At 35.8% G+C, this 17723-nt stretch overlaps 1 long non-coding RNA gene across 13 annotated transcripts in view; it reads left to right on the top strand.

Annotated features, from left to right (window-relative positions):
* Nucleotides 1–17723, top strand: part of LOC102900800 — a 207721-nt gene that overhangs the window by 3613 nt on the left and 186385 nt on the right. For 11 of the 13 annotated variants that reach the window (XR_006592765.1, XR_006592762.1, XR_006592766.1 and 8 more), the window contains exon 4: nt 7908–8170. This is a non-coding gene — a long non-coding RNA (uncharacterized LOC102900800). Of the gene's footprint in view, nt 1–7907; nt 8171–9859; nt 11097–15361; nt 15473–17723 lie in introns of those variants that run through there. The other 2 variants (XR_442368.5, XR_002151864.3) reach the window with 2 other exon arrangements.

Below are 17723 nucleotides of genomic sequence, written 5' to 3'. Positions count from 1 at the left end.
TACACACCTTCCTTTTGTTTTTTTTGTTTTTGTTTTTTTTTATTTCTTTTTGAGACAGAGAGACAGAGCATGAACAGGGGGAGGGTCAGAGAGAGAGGGAGATACAGAATCTGAAACAGGCTCCAGGCTCTGAGCTGTCAGCACACAGCCTGAAGGGCGGGGGGAGCTCAAACTCACAGACCATGAGATCATGACCTGAGCCAAAGTCAGAAGCTTAACCGACTGAGCCACCCAGGCGCCCCTACACACCTTCCTTTTGAATCAAATCAAGATAGGTATTATTATCCTTATTTAAAAGATGAGGAAACTCAAGTACAAAAGGGTTAACCAACTTGCTCAAGGTTATTGGGTGAAGCAAAAGTTATATTTGTAAGGTTGAAGACAATCTCTAGTCTAAGGCACCCGTAGCTACGAAAACACCACTATATACTGTGTAATCACAGGGTACACTAAATTTTAAACTTTTTTCATACTTTATACATGCTCATGGCAGAAAAAAATAAGAGAAAAGATCACTCATTATTTCCGGTACCAAAACTAACCACTGTCGTGTAAATACAATCTTACTCTTCTGTGCCTAGCTAAAATTGTTTTTTGGTGTTTATGTATTACATCTTAGCATATTTGTGCTTATGTTTATTAATATGTTTTAATATGATTAAATATTTTTAGTGTCATTTTAATGTCTATGGATATACCATAATTGATGTAATCAGTCTTCTGGTGTTGAACTTATCATTGCTTACGGTTTTTTGGTCATTATAAATAATTCTTTAGTGAATATCCTTGAAACTAAAACTTTGTGTCTATTATTTCTTTAAGATAAATCCTAAAAGAGGAATTTCTCATAAAAGGAAAAATTTTAATAAAGTCAGTATCATTTGTCCTCCCTTAATGCTCATGAAAATGTAAAAAGTACCAAAAGAAAATACAATTAGGGATGTATTTTTATAATATTGGACAGTGAAAGACCTAGTTCTAAGTAGAACACAAAAGCAAGAGCCTTAAAGAAAAAGGCTGACTGGGGCACCTGGGTGGCTCAGCCTGTTAAGCATCAGACTTTGGCTCAGGTCATGATCTTGGGTTCAAGCCCCATGTTGGGTGTTGTGCTGACAGCTCAGAGCCTGGAGCCTGCTTCAAATTCTGGGTCCTGCCTCTCTCTCTATGCCCCTCCCCTGTTCATGCTCTGTCTCACTCTGTCTCTCAAAAATAAATAAATGTTAAAAAAATTTTTTAAAGAAAAAGGCTGACAGAACTAACTATATAAATTTTAAAACTTTTTTTTTAATAACAAAGATTTTTTTAAGTGAACTAGGAAAAAGAAATCTGGGGTGTATGTGGCAGACAAAGGCTTAATACCACTAATAAGCAAAGGGCTCTTATAAATCAAAAAAACAAACACATATCTAGTAAAAGAAAAAAATGTGCAAAGGACATAGAAATCTATATAAGAAGAAGGGTGCCTGTGTGGCTCAGTTAGTTAAGTGTCTGACTTTGGCTCAGGTCATGATCTTGGTTCATGGCTTTGAGCCCTATGTTAGGATCTGGGGAGCCTGGAGCCTGCTTCCGATTCTTCGTGTCTCTCTCTGTCTCTTTCTCTCTCTCTCTCCCCTTCCCCCACTCACACTCTGCTTGTCTCTCTCAAAAATAAACATTAAAAAAAATTTTTTTTAAACTATGTAAGAAATACAAGTAAGTAATAAATGTATGGGAAGATGTGCAGACTTGGCCAGTAATCAGAGGAGTGTGCATAAAAAACACCAGTGAATAAGTAATTTTTTAATCCATTAGAAGTATAGCAAAATAAATATAATTAGAAATGTAAATAGGAATGGCTTAACATTAGGCTGGCTATATGTATCAAAACAAAAAAAAAAATATATGTATCTTTTTACTCAGCAATTTCCTTTCTAGAAATTTATCCTAGACAGGTTTATTAAGATGTCTGTGCAAGGATATTCACTGTAGCACTGTTTATAAGCCTAAAAAACTTGAGCTTCCATCCTGTGGGGTTGTTTACATACATTATGGCACACACTTACCATGAATTATTCACTAGCCATTAAAAAGGTTCATATGGCATTTTATAAGTCCAAAGCTTATTGTTGAGTGAAGAAAGCAATATATTAACACATATAATGGGAATAATTAATTCCTCCTATTAATATTTATTGATAGCCATGGTCCCTAAAATGTATATTTAAGTTCATATGTGAATACTAGCATGGAGAGTAGTTTTAAAAGATTCACCAGAATGGGGACAATACTTAGTCAGTAGTTGAACTTCAGTTACTAAAAAACTTTCTTAACACGTTTTCTGTACTGCTTTATAGTGAAAATATAACTTATATTGGGTGTATAATAAAAAAAATCAATAAAGCTATTTTCATTTGGGGAGAAAAAGTTAACATCAATAATCAATGACAAACTTTTTCCCGGGACTTCTGGGAAGGTGTACTGTTCATTTTTCTTCTTCTATACTCACTGTGAACCCATTTTGCTTTGCTCCTAAAAAAAAACACAAAATATTTAAAAGCTAAAAAAACAGTGTTTCTTTTCTTAGAAAATCCCAATCCCTTTAAAACCTGATTTTTCAAAGTCTGAAGTTTATATGCAAATGTTCAGAGAAGAGTCTATCTCAGTAAACCATACATTCTTGCCCTGCCCTCTAATCCATTCCTACTGTGAAGCCAGTAATCTTTTCAGAATGCAAATCTTATCCTATCACCCCACCCACAATCACGCTTAAAACCCTACAAAGGTTTCAATTATTTTCTGTTTGTCTACATGTAAAAACACTTTCTAAATGCCTGTAGAGTCCAGCAAGATCTGGCTGCCTTTCATACTCTAGCCTCATCTCATGCCTAGCTCCCCTTGCCTCTAACACTCTCCTCTAGAAGGTAGCCTTTTTCTGTCCTTCATGTTTGCTTTGATACCTGTCTGGCCTTTGTAGAAGCTGTTGTTCTAGGTCAGTAATGCTTTTCCCTCCTTTCTCCTAATTAACCCACATTTATCCTTATATCACTTCCTCAGGGCAACTTTCCCTAACCACCCCCCCCCACACCCAACATTCATATATGCTATTGAAGATTCTTCTTGTATTTTTTTTTAACTCTCCTTCACAGCACTTGTCGTAATTGTAGTTTTTAAACATGTGTAATTATTTGATTCTTGCATGTTCCCCCAATAAACCGAAAACTCCATGAGGTCAAGGACTCTTTCTGGCTTGACTCAATAGTGTGTAGAAACAGTGACTATGACATCGCAGATAATTAGTAAGGATTTGTTGAATGAATCATATATGAATGTGCAAATTTGCAAATACTAAGTATGCACAACCTTGAACTTTCAACAAAAGACTAAAACATAGATCAAAATGAACTACTAGAACAGAAATATAATAGGTGTTAAGTGTTGATAATACGTACCTGCTATACAGTGTAAGGCATTTTTATAAAGTGTACAGTTGTAGGAAGATTGTTTTGAAGTTTTTAAGAACTAAACTACTAGGTCTTTAAAAATATAAATAAATGAAATGTTTTATCTGTGAAGTTTTGCTTTTAATTAAAAATATTTGAAAATTCAGGGGTGCCTGGCTGGCTCAGTCGGTAGAACAGATGACTCTTGATCTCAGGGTTGTGAGATCAAGCCCCATGTTGGGCATGGAGTGTACTTAAAAATCTATTATTTATTTATTTATTATTTATTTATTTATTTAAAAAATTAGGTAGTATCATTTATTTTTTTTAATTTTTTAAAAATATTTATTTTGAGAGAGAGTGTGAGCAGGGAAGGGACAGAGAGAGAGAGAGAGAGAGAGAGAGAGAGAGAGAGAATTCCAAGCAGGCTTTGTGCTGCCAGCACAGAGCCTGACACAGGGCTTGAACCCATGAGCCATGAGATCATGACCCAAGCTGAACCAAGGCTCAGCTGACTGAATCACCCAGGTGCCCCTAGGTGAGTACTATGTAAAAAAATATTTGAAATTCAGAATTTAATGATAGCTAACCATTTTGTCATTGCAGTTTATTTGTCTTTTAATTGATCACAAATAAGAGTTCACTGTACTCAGATGAAGTAAAAAGTAAAAGGCCTTCTTTGTATGTATGATTTGTACAAAAATAGATCATGTTTACAATATGAATTTTTATATTGACTGTAAAGAATGAGAACAATAAAGTAGGAGCAGAGGCTTAATATTTATTTTTATTGAACACTGAATTATTAAAACCACATAAACATTATCAATTTTTGTAGGAGGTCTATCTCAAATATTTAGTGTACAGATAACTGTTTGGTTCACAAATTCATTTCCCTGATAGGTTGATTAATTAGGCTCTGATCAGTAGCCACAGATTTCACACTAATCCACCTCTTTCATAAGTTTACAAATACAAACCGGTTCCCTTCAGAAGGACCAGGTGAGAAAACATGGAAGAGAGAAAGATGCCAAGGTCCTAAAAGTACAGTGCTGGGGCTCCTGGGTGGCTCAGTTGGTTGTGTCCAACTCTGGATTTCAGCTCAGGTCAGGATCTCATGGTTCATGAAATTGAGAGCCATGTCAATTTCATGTCATGTGCTGACAGCTCAGAGCCTGCTTGGGATTCTCTCTATCCCTCTCCCCCGCCCCTGCTCTGGTGAACTCTCTCTCTTTCTCTCAAAATAAATAAATAAACATTAAAAAAAAAAAAAAAGGTACAGAATCCGAAGAAGGCTGCAGGCCCTGAGCTGTCAGTACAGAGCCTGACTTCGGGACTCGAACTCACCAACTGTGAGATCACGACCTGAGCAAAAGTCAGACACTTAACTGACTGAGCCACGCAGGCGCCCCTAAAGCAGGACTTTCTACACAACTTCACATAATGATTTCACAGAGGGCTTAAAAATTGCAAATAAGTTCCTTCCCCCAGAATTTGGAGGTAGTGTCAAGGTCAGAAAATACCACACTTTGAAACTAAAGCTAATAGAATTAATATACTTTCAGGTATATTCCAGTGCTCTTCAAACTGGAGTATGCTCAGCTCTGGAGGTTTCCAAGGAATTTCTAAGAACTATGTAACCAGCATGTAGTTTTTTTTTTTTTTTTTTTTTTTTTTTTTTTTTAAGAGAATTAGTTGTCAGCCTTTAAATTTCCATATGCACTGTTTTTCTAAAACTGAGCCGCTAGAGAGCCCGCCCCCCATTGGTTTTCTGGTCCTACCTCCACCTTGCACAAACCTTTCTCCCCCTTCACCAAACCAAACCAAACCAAACCAAACCAAACCAAACAAAAAACAAACCCCCCAAAAACAGAAAACAAAAAAAAAGCAAACACATTTTACCCATCCCTAATATTAACTGTGTTGTATTGCCCCAGGATGGAAAAGGGACACCAGACACAGAAAGTAAAATGTCCCTAATTACTTGGTAGCTATCCTTGTACAAATGTTTTTCAGCTTTTCCTTTAAACAAAAATGAAGACGGACCTAACTAAAGTGTCAGCTAATCATTAAAAATAGTTTTCAACAATAGATTACTAAGGGTTTTTTGCATGTAACTTCAAGGAGTTTAAAGAATTTGTGACGTAGTTAAAACAAACCCCTTCTATTTCCCTCATCCATAATTTTTTGTGAACAAATATTCTCAGCACGTCTTAAAAAGAAGAAAAAAGGGAATAAAATGTATGACAAACTACTTCTCATCCTAGCAAACAAATTCTTACCACATTAATTAGTTGAAGAAACTCAGCTAATTAAGAAATGTATTTTCAGTAAATGTTTATGTCATGTTTAATATCAATATATTTATGTTGCTTTGACCAAATGTGCACTAGTAATTATAAAGGTAACTCATTTCAGGATATTTTATACATTTACGGTTATAGAAATTTTGAAATTAAGTTTTAATTGATAACGGACTTCTGAATATAAGTGTCATAAAACTGTGTGGAAGTAAAATGGAAGTAAAGGAATAATGTAAATTTTCCAACAGTTTGTTCATATATTTTTAAATGAATAATGATGGGTATCAGTTGTAGTATATAGATTCCATTGAATGGATTTCCTCCCTTCCTTCCTTCCTTTCTTTTTTTTAAGTAGGCTTCACATCCAGCTCAGAGCCCAATGAGCAGCTTGATCTCAGGACCTGAGCTGAGATGAAAAGTCAGATGCTTAACCAACTGAGCCACCCAGTTACCCTTGAATGGATTTTTCTAAGAAGATATTTTATTTTGTAGTGTCAATATCTATCACATGCCAGAAATGACATTCATTACAATAATTTGAATTTACAATGAAAATATCTCAAGTGCTATCTTAGAAATGTATGAAAGGGTACCTAGTATTTTAAAATTATTTGGGGGGGGGGGGACACTGATCTAGTTCAGTGTGTCCCAAATGCTAATTTTCACCAGTTGGGAAAGAAAAAAAATAATAATAACCTAGAAAATTTTTCATAAAGTTAAATTTGTTCAATTTAAAAGGCTATTATTTTAAATTATATCCTTTCTCATGGTTTAGAGTTAAGATATATTTTTAAATTATGATGTTAACAAATGGTGGCTTTATTTTTAATGTTTTTTGCTTCATTGCTTCCTAAAATGTTTTTAAAAAGTTATTTTTATTAACTCACAAGATTCAAAATCCTGAGAGAAACACCAGTCTAGTAGAATGTAAATAGGAATGTTTATTTTATAAAACAGAATATTCTGGACTTACTGAGGAATGGAGATATTCATTTTACTACCTAGTTTAGTGAACGTAACCAACAAGCATTTTAAAGACATGTTTTGAATTTCTCCTGTGTACCAAACACTAGGATTTAATAGGTAAATAAGATTGTCCCAACCCCCAAGCAACTCCCATTTCAATGAAGGAGAGGAACATGTAAAATTAATAATTATAATGGTTAAGTATTGATAGAGATATGTACAAATTGCTGTGGAAACATGGAGGATAGAATGATTATTGCTGGTTTTAAAAATTGAATTGCTAGGGAATATAGATGAAAGCATGAATTTTACCAAAATATAAGGAAAATTATCCTAGAAGTAAGAACATTTTAAGTAGTTCAAGTGTGTTTGGACTATAGAAATGCTTGAGGTGAGATTTGAAAAGAAAGAAGGGGGAGAGACCAATACAAAATTTGTTTTTTCTCCTGAAGCAATGGCAAGACTGAAAGATTTTTTAAGCAAAGAAATTACTAAATCGGATACTTCTTAATACCATCTAATTCCTAATTACAGGCTCATCCAACAATCTGATCTTTAATTTGGCCTCCTATGTAGATTCATTCACTAGGAAGAAATTCTCTTAGTAAACAAGCTAAGTTCTCCTTCCAGATAAATGTTCTATTGAAAAATAATTGGCAGTCTATTCTGAGTTGGTTTGAGATAGTATCCAAACTCTAATGTATTTAAAATATAGTGAACAAGCCCAGTTTGGGAATGCCCAAACCTGAGTTGCAGATCTGAGAAAATACTACTGAGATCAACAAATTATTTCTACTTCTTCAAGTCCTGCTTGAAAAGCTAGTGGGAATTCTGAAGACTTTCTCTGTAGTAACCTGAAGATTACGTATCTATCAGCCTCCTACATGTAGTAAGAATTCAGTAGTCATGATGACAATAACTTCATAAAAGATGGTAATGATAATTTAAAAATCCTTTTTTTTTTTTTTTTTAAATTTTTTTTTCAACATTTATTTATTTTTTTGGGACAGAGAGAGACAGAGCATGAACGGGGGAGGGGCAGAGAGAGGGAGACACAGAATCGGAAACAGGCTCCAGGCTCTGAGCCATCAGCCCAGAGCCCGACGCAGGGCTCGAACTCACGGACCGCGAGATCGTGACCTGGCTGAAGTCGGAGGCTTAACCGACTGCGCCACCCAGGCGCCCCAAATAATTTAAAAATCCTTAACACAACTTCCAGAAATGAAGGTGAAGCTCTTCTGAACATTTGTGATCAACCAACGTAAAATTCATCTTGAACTTTGATATATTACTCTTGCAACAAGACCCATAAAGAATGGCTATGCCACTATACCTCTGTTCTCAAAAGGAGTTGACCAGACAGTGTAGGTGGAGAAGGAAAAACTCAGAAGCACTTTTGGATAAACTGCTCAAAGTAGTTGCACTACTTACAATGGCTCAGCAGAGTCTTCTGCATGAACAAAGACAGTGAACGTGAGTGAGGTAAGTTGTTTTCTTTCGGTGAAGTGAGAATCAATTAATTTTGGCTTGATAAATTTTTTTGACTGCTCTGAGATACATTCCCCTAGGCCAGTCACAGTCAGTGTTGTACTGTGCAAAGTTATGCCTCACTGGTCAGTGGAACAATTAGGCTCACTGAACAAGTACAATTCAGGTCCAGCCTACTTTTTTCTTCTGTTTAAGTAACCTGACCTAACAACCGTGGGATTCTGTTGTTGACTCTTAAATATTTCAGGATTTTCAGGTTTGCTCAAGAGACACAAATGATCAATTCATGATTCAGAGACTTCTTCCTGCTCATGTGCTCAGTGTTACATTAATTAATACATTAATGTCTCCAAAGGTATCCACAAAATGTTGGGCATATGGTTTTACTGTAGAGGATTTAACTTTTCAACTTGTGAGTCTTGGGAAAATTACCTAATATCTTTAGACCCTGTTTTTCCCATTTCTAAATGGAGTTAATAATAGAAAGGTAGTAACCTGGTAAGTCTGTTGTGAAAATTCAATGAAAGTATATATGTAAAGCACTTAGATCAGTGCTTACCAAATATAAATCAACAAATTAATTTATTCAATTTTTCCAACACTGCATGCCAGGTAGTAGAGATAAGTACTAGAGATAAGATGGTGAACAAGAATAAACAGTTCCTGCTCTCGTGAAGCTTACAATCTAATGGAGGAGGTTGATAATCAAATCATCACAAAAACAAATACAAAGAAGAGAAGAAGGAAACAAATGGGCTTTTAGAAATAGAAAGATTAGACTTGGTTTTTGAGGGTAATCAGAGAAGATTTCTCCAGGAAAGTGGTATCTGAAGGATGATTAAAAGTTAACTTGGTTGAAATGGAGAAGAGAGATGGCTTTCCAGTCTGTGCTGAGGCCTTGAGAACAATGTGTCATCACGGGTTTGAAGGACAGAAAGCAATCCTGAGTGCCTGGAGCAATTGAGGAAGGGGAGCAGGATGTGAGAATAGGTGAATTTGAGATGCATGGATGTGACCCATTGAATAGCAGTTTTAAGTTTGTCTTTTTGATAAGAACAATGGGAAACTGCTAAAGAGCTTTTAAATGAGGTGGGAGGAAGGGACAGCATGAAGTACCATGATTAGATTTGGATTTTGAGATCCTCTTGGCTGTAGAAAATGGATAAGAAGAAGACCAAAGGATATAGGGGCTGTTATAAGAGATGATGAAAACTTGGACTCAGCTAATAATGGTAAAGTTGGAGAGAACTGGACAAATTTAAGAAATATTTAGGAAGAAAATCTTATATATATAAATTGGGGATGGATTGGATATGGGGATTGAAAGAGAGCAAAGTGTGGAGGATGACTCTTAAGTGTCCACTATTCACTAAGCAGGTAACATCAGAAGAGCAAGATTTGGGAGTAAAGTTATGAATTCATGTTTTGGAAATTTCATTTTGAGATTCTTTTGAGGTATTTAAGAGGACATGTTAGGTAGGCCAGAGCCCATAGAATATACATGTGTGTGTGTATATAAATACACACACACATACATGCACATACATATATGTTGTTTGTGGATAGGTGATGACTTTCTCACCTGTAAAGTGAGCACACTACCTGCCTCATAGGAGTATTGTAAGAAATGAGTTCAAGAGGCTGCACATAAAGTGTCTAAATATGTATCAATAATTTTGCCAGGCTAAGAGATGGAGAAAAGGCACCCGTACAGTAATGGGAGAGTGATATGGAAATGCCAGAGGAAATGCTGCAAGAAGTGTCAGACGAACAGCAGCCTGAGGCTAGTGTGATAAACACAATAGTCTGATATATACCACTTTTGAAGGTTGATCATTAGATTCTGTTAGCAAGCTACTTAAATGTTTTCTAAATGAGCAATTACTGAACCTGAAGTCTAGAAACGCTCTTATTAATACTGACTACAACATTAAATTATTCAAGGCAAGTTTTCATGGAAATTCATGAGCATTTATTCATGGCCACTAGTCCAATGTGGTAAGGTCAATGAAAAATTCCTAGAACTGAAGCTGAACCAGAGAAAGGAGGAGATAAGTGTGTTCTAGGAAGAGTGAATAATACAGAGACTTAAAAAAGCACAGACTTGTAAAGACAGAGTGGGATGAAAGGGGTGAAATTATCTTGGAATTAATAACATTTGGTGAGTGACAGGGATGATATTGGATAGGTTAAGGGATAAAATGTTGGAAAGCAAGTAAATGATAGGGTCTGTCAGAAAATTGTAAGCAGGGAAATGACTGGATTTGCTTTTTAATATTTATTTATTTATTTATTTATTTATTTATTTATTTATTTATTTATTTAAATCTTTTGTTTAAGTTTATTTATTTATTTTGGAGGAGAGAGAACATGTGCGCCCATGAGTGGAGAAAGGGCAGAGACAGAATCCCAAGTGGGCCCTGTGCAGACAGAGCCCGATGTAGGGGTCGATCTCACAAACCTGTGAGATCATGACCTCAGCTGAAACCAAGGTTCAGAACATCATATAGACCAGAGAATGGAATTGAAGACTGGAGAGACAGGGTTATCAGTTATGACAGTTGAACAAGTAAAAGAAGTCTGATGTCCAGGAGGCCATTTGCAAAGTGGTCTGGATTGGAGATATAGAGAAAAAGATATATAGATGTATGTTGGGGATTATCAGCTTATACTAGGTAATTTAAATCAGAGTAAATGAAATAAATTAAGGACAACATATAAAGTGAAAACAGATAAAGAATTTGAAAAGGACCCTGTGAAACAGCATCATTTAAGGAATAGGTACAATAAGAGGATCCTGGGGGTGCCTGGGTGGCTCAGTTAGTTAAGCATCCGGCTCTTGATTTCCACTCAGGTTATGATCTCACACTTTGTGAGATCGAGCCCCCTGTATGGCTCTACACTGACAGCATTGGGCCTGCTTGGGATTCTCTTTCTGCCCCTCTCTTGCTCACACATGTGCGTTCTCTCTCTCTCTCTCTCTCTCTCTCTCTCTCAAAATGAATAAGTAAACATTAAAAAAATAATAAGAGGATCCTGAGGTCTCTTATCCAATGATCCTCATTCTTAAAAGTTCTTCTTTATGTCTAACTTAGGTATATCATGCTGTATTCAAAGTCTGTTTCCTATGTCCACTCTCCAGTTGAGACAGAAAGCAGCTGTTCATCATCTTGTATATAACAACCCTTCCTCTGCTTGAATACTGTTATTAAGAAACCCGGTAGTCTTCTCTAACTTAGGCTAAATAATTTCTAGCTCCCATCTTCCCAACCCTTTAATCATCTCTGTGACTCTCAAATCCCTTCCACTTTCTCCACATCCTTCTTTAACTGTGGAGTCCGTTGCTAGATGTGCTTTTGAGATTCACTTTGAGGATCATGGAAGAATTTTCTTAAATTTTTATGTGGTAACTTTATGTATCCCAGTGCTATGCTTGGACTTCATGTCAAATACAGGATTTCTAGTAAACCAATTATTTTGGCTATTTATGTGTAACCGGCTAAATTTTTGTATTTATTGTTAACATTAAATCCATGTTGATTGTGACATTTCAAAGATTATTCTCAATACCTTTAGGTGATTGAATGCAATAAGTATACCTGCCTTGGTTTCAGTTTGGGTAGGAGGTAAAAGCTCTGTACTCCATGTACTTGCATAGGGTGACATAGATGAAGCATCTGTTCTTTTTCATCTCCCCTTTCTTGGTTAAACTGTAGAGTCAGATTAAACCGTTAGTGTGAAGGATCCTCAGTTATTTCACATGTCTATCTCCCCTACTCCACTGTGAGCTCCTTGAAGAAGGAACACAGTTCTGGTTACCTTTATATTCTCAGTTCACTTTTTTATCTCAAGGAAAATCACACTTGATGCCTGCCTTAAGTCAAATGTGGAAAAGGAAGGTCTTGACCAGCAGTAGCACTCAAGTTCCTTCTTGCTTGTCAGCTCCAGTTGACTGGTGGTAATTTAATTACTGCTTAGCAATGTGATTAGAAGGATTCTGAAGCAGGGTCCTAGATCATGAAAAAATGTTGTGGCAAATTAGAATTTTCAAAAATTAGAACTGTGAATTGCTATATCAAATTGTTTACCTTGGACATGGGACATAGGAAAGGAGGCACAGGTAGCCCGTATTTGCCATTAAAAGCAACAGGAGCTATGGCTTCATTCCGATACAGTGCCTTAGTGCCAGACAAGTAATGGACTGCTTCTGTGAGAAAGAAAATAGCACTTTGTTCAGTTTATAGATCATAGTGAAAACAACAGAAAATCTCAGAGGTCATGGCTTCACTTAAAACACACACACACACACACACACACACACACACACACACACACACACCATGGAAAGAGCCCAAATGTCCATCGATGGATGACTGGATAAAGAAGATGTGGTATATATATACAATGGAGTATTGCTCGGCAATCAAAAAGAATGAAATCTTGCCATTTGCAACTATGTGGATGGATCTAGAGGGTATTATGCTAAGCGAAATTAGTCAGAGAAAGACAAATATCATATGACTTTACTCATATGAGGACTTTAAGAGACAAAACAGATGAACATAAGGGAAGGGAAACAAAAATAATACAAAAACAGGGAGGGGGACAAAACAGAAGAGACTCTTAAATATGGAGAACAAACTGAGGGTTACTGGAGGGGCTATGGGAGAGGGGATGGGCTAAATGGGTAAGGAGCATTAAGGAATCTACTCCTGAAATCATTGTTGCACTATATGCTAACTAACTTGGATGTAAATTAAAAAAAAATAAAATGAAACACACACACATACACACACACACACACACACACACACACACACACACACACACAAAACTATTCACCCACTCATTTTGCCCAGTTGCATAAAGGCTGTCTTTAGTAGCTCTTGGAAAGTGTGTCAGTGCTAATCTGCATGGTTGCCACACATGATTCTGAAATGTCATTGTAAGAGTTTTATTCATGTTCTTTCCTTGAAGCCTGCACAGAAAATAGTTTTGATTTAACTTAAAAGTCAACAAAAATAATAGAGTTGCTTTCAACTAATCAAAGAATTCAGCTGCTACTTTAAAAGTTCCACAAGAAATCAATATGGTGGGGGTTATTGTTGAGCCACTGGAATGTAAGAAATAATCCTGAAGAATTGCCAATACATTTAATTTTAGATACTTTGCTTGTCTTTGTTTTGTTTTGTGCTTCTTCACTTAACATAAGCCTCCATGTCTAGACTCTGAAGACAACCTCAAAGATACATAAATCAATAATGAATCAAGTAGATTGATCCACTCATGATAGGTACTGGATCTAAAGTTCACAGTTAAAAGTGGAGATAAGCACTCTAAAAGTACAATTTCACAGTGAGTTGAGAGGGAAAAATTCTCACTACATTCTGAGTTGCTTGACCCATCGACATGGTTTTAACTGCCACTTGGTAATGATATCAAGTCTAGAGCTATAGGTCAAAACATTCTGCAGAGCGCTGATTGGCTGCTATGTGTATGCTACAGTTACACCTCACACTCAAATCTAAAATTATTGAAGTCATCACTTCCTGTGAAGCCTATTCATTCTCCTGTATTCTCTGTTGTACTTGGCGTGGTGCTATGCTTCACAATTGTCTTTAACTCTTGCATTTTCTGTATGTCCCATGTTCAATCAATTACCAACTCTTATGCAGTTTACCTCCTAACTAGTTCTTGAATCCTTTTCCTACCCCAACTCTGCTATCACTCTCCTAGTTCAGGCTCTCATCAGCTCTCATCCTGAATACTATGACATCCTCTTAACTACACTTCTAGTCTCTGGTCTGGCCCTGTCTATAGCTTACTATCTCATTTCCCTATTTATTTATTTATTTAAACTATTTTATTTATTTTTTGAAGGAGAGAGAGAGAGAGAGAGACAGAGCATGAGTGGGGGAGGAGCAGAGAGAGAGGGAGACACAGAATTCGAAGCAGGCTCCAGGCTCTATGCTGTCAGCACAGAGCCCGACGCGGGGCTCAAACCCACGAACCGAACCGTGAGATCGTGACCTGAGCCGAAGTCAGACGCTCAACCGACTGAGCCACCCATGCGCCCCTCATTTCCCTATTTAAACATTTCAGTGAATCATCGTTTGTGAGATTGAGTTCAAGCTCCTTAACATGGAATTCAATAATTCTATGATCTGGCCTCCATCTGACTTTCTATTTTAATCTCTTATCATCTCCCTCTACTTCTTATCTTTCACTTTGCTCTCTAGCAGTGGCGCTATTTCTGTCTGCAGCACCCTCCTTCTTTCTCATCATTTAATTAATTCTTTCATAAAACCTACCTCAGTTATCATCTCTTCCTAGAAAGTCTTTTACCTACCTACCGACCTACCCCCCACACACACACACCTTTGTGCCTTTGTAATACCCAAGACCCCTGCCTATCTTTGCCCCTTATCACATTATGTTAATATGGCTAGGTATGGATTTTTCTGCACCACCACTATGAACTCTCTAAAGGAACATTATGTCATATCTACTCTTGTGTCTATAACAGACTAACATAGTCTATTACACTGGCAATCTTTCTGTAGATGTTGACTGAAAAAATGACAGTGTATTATTATTAGTGTATACAATAGAATACAATTAGAAGCAATAGTATCATCAACTTGAATTTGCAACAGATTATATTGGTACTGATAACATAAAATATAGTGACCAAACCAGGAGAATAACTCTCATTTATACTTTCAAGTCCTCTAAAAATCACTGAAGTCTATAATTCAAATGAATATAGCAAATATGAATAAGTATGATTATTTATCTTTAGTGCTAAATTATCATAAATGACTAAGTAATATATTTAAATGTTGCTAACCAAATCAGAATTGCTAAGTAGCACACTTGTAAATGAAAGTCTAAATATTAGACTGAAAAAACATTTCCCAGAGAAGTACAGGTACCTCTTAGAAGGAAAATCTGCAGGAATGTATACTGTTATTCAAAGCACAGGACAATTAGAGTCATCAGTATTACAAAAATAAAAAGAATGACTAGTTATACTGTATTCTTTCCTTTGTTGACAGTTTTCAATAAAACACATCATTTGAGTTCTAAAAGTACACATTTTTTCTCTCAATGTTATTTCTATTTTGAATGAAAAAATTTAAATATAATCCATAATATTTTTATTTTCCTTAAATTATCTCCTAGACTTCCCTGTAGCCACCACCGACAAAAAAGAAGCAAGATTCTAAAATAAAATGAACAGGATAACAATTTCCTATTTGGAGGGATCTTGGAATCTAGGCTTTCTTTTGCTTGGTAACTTTCCCCATTTATTCCCTCAGGTTAATTATTTTCCCTGCTAGCATGTTTTATGGTTGTGTTTGTTTGTTAAATTGTCTACAAATGTACAAGTTTATTAAAAAAACCATAAATATTATAAGACAACTACAATATTTCTTTTTTTCAAGACAACTACAATTTTAAGGTCAGTTATGTTTCAGTTTTGAAACGTTTGCTGATATTTTTGTTTTTAAAAAGAAAATCCTGAAAGTACCTCTTTGCTTGTTTTGGAGTACCTGGTGAATTTTAACAATTCATTCTTTGAATGTTTTGGTTATTGTGCATTCTATTTTTACTAGAAAATAGGTTCTTCATATTTTGCTCACTGAAGATTATGCAAGCATATGACCATGACTAAAATACTCATCTGCCCAATCTCCAGTTGATTAGCAGGGATGTTGGATGAATGTTATTGCTCTCAGAGATTTCACTGAGGGGATACTAAGAAGTTGGAGGGGCCACACTTGCTCTGTTAGAACTCTTTGTTGTCCCATTTAATTTTGGCATAGAAAATTTTAAATGAGGTCATTTAATGTAAAATTTAGTTTTCATATCTCAGGGACGATCTGAGTAAAAGGTGCCTCTTTCTTGAACTCACATGAAACAAAAAGATGCTCTCTGTCTCCTTACATATGTGCAATTATGCCTTCTGTGCTACTTTCTAAAGAGCCTATGAGTACTTTCTAAAGGATATCAATGTTTTTAACACTCATTCTCTTTCAGTTTGATAGAGTCAAACATCTTTAGGGATTCAAGAATTTCACATAGGGAAAATAAAAAAAAATAAACGCATAACAGCAACAAATAAAAAGAAAAAAAATTATAAAAATAAAACAAAATAAGAATTTCACATAGGTTTATGTTTTTTTAAAACTAAATTTTACAGTCAGAATAATAGTTCCATGAATATCACAGATTCTTAATAGATATGTGTTGAATGAATAAACAAAGCAACCAATCAATGACATGAAAAGGATGATGTGCTTTAAAATTTTCTGGGTAATCTTTTAAATATGTGATGGTGGACCTCTATTGTTTTGTCTACCAAGTGATTGTTCTTCTAGGATAGCCTAACCCTTGATTCCTAACAGAGTTGCCAAGTTCCCATGTGACATTGCTGGACATAGTGGCGGGCCCTTGAAACAAGCTAGGTCAATGAATCCCAAGCTTTTTGTACTTTTGATCTAGAAAATAAGGTCAATTACTTTCTAATGGTTGAAATTAAAAGACATAAAGTCTGGTTGGTGTTAGTGGTGGCTTAGCAGTCTAAAATGTGGGCTCTGAACTTAAAGAAGCCTCCAGTGGCCAAAGATGGGACAATATGAGCATTAATAAAAATAGTAAATGCAGTGGATTGAAACGATCAAATATGTTGGAATCTATGAACTCATAATGCTACCAAAAAATACTAATTGGTTACTTTTGCTGTGGAATCAACTCATTATTGTGAATACTAGTTAATAAAGGAAAATAATTGAGGCTGTATGTTGCCTTCCTTGAATTTACTATACATTAGGATAACTAAAAAGTTAACGAGGAAAATTTTTCTCTGTAGGACTATTCTAGCTAATTAGCAGAGAAGAAATGATAGAATAGATTACACTCAACTCCATGCCCCATAATGGGCTAAGTGATACAATATCTGCTAGCTGTACATAGTCATTGAGCTCTTGAAATGGGGATGGTCCGAAATGAGATGTGATTTAACCAGTGGTATACTGTTAAGTGTTTAATAACTGGCTCTCTGAGGTGGAAAAAACCTTGCTTTGTGATGTTTGCTGTGGTGTAAATACTATCACCATAGCCATTTTGAGCTACCAGTGGAATGTCCTAAATGTAGATGGGATGAGATGCTCACAGTCAGCTCTCATGGGCCAGGGCAAGCAGACTGTAACACCTACCAGCTATAAGTGGAAAAAATACACCAGACTTTGAAAAATTAGTATGAAAATAAGAATATAAAATATATCATTAATGATTTTTAGTTAAGTATCAAAATGACAGTATTTTCGACATACTGAGTTAAATAAAATATATTATTAAAATTGTTTTCACTTTTTTACAAATAAGGGTACTATAACATTTAAAATTACATATGTGGCTCATATTATGTTTATCTGCTGCTGTGGACAGTGATCATTACTTACTTCCAGCATATCAGCCTGCTTAAAATTCTCTCTCTCTCTTTCTCTCCCTCTACTCCCCTCCCCTATTCATGCTCTCTCTC

The sequence above is a fragment of the Felis catus genome, chromosome F2 (assembly GCF_018350175.1).
Source record: "Felis catus isolate Fca126 chromosome F2, F.catus_Fca126_mat1.0, whole genome shotgun sequence".
Taxonomy (NCBI): Eukaryota; Metazoa; Chordata; class Mammalia; order Carnivora; family Felidae; genus Felis; species Felis catus.
Note: the sequence above shows the minus strand (reverse complement) of the source record. Positions and strands in the feature narration are given on the sequence as shown.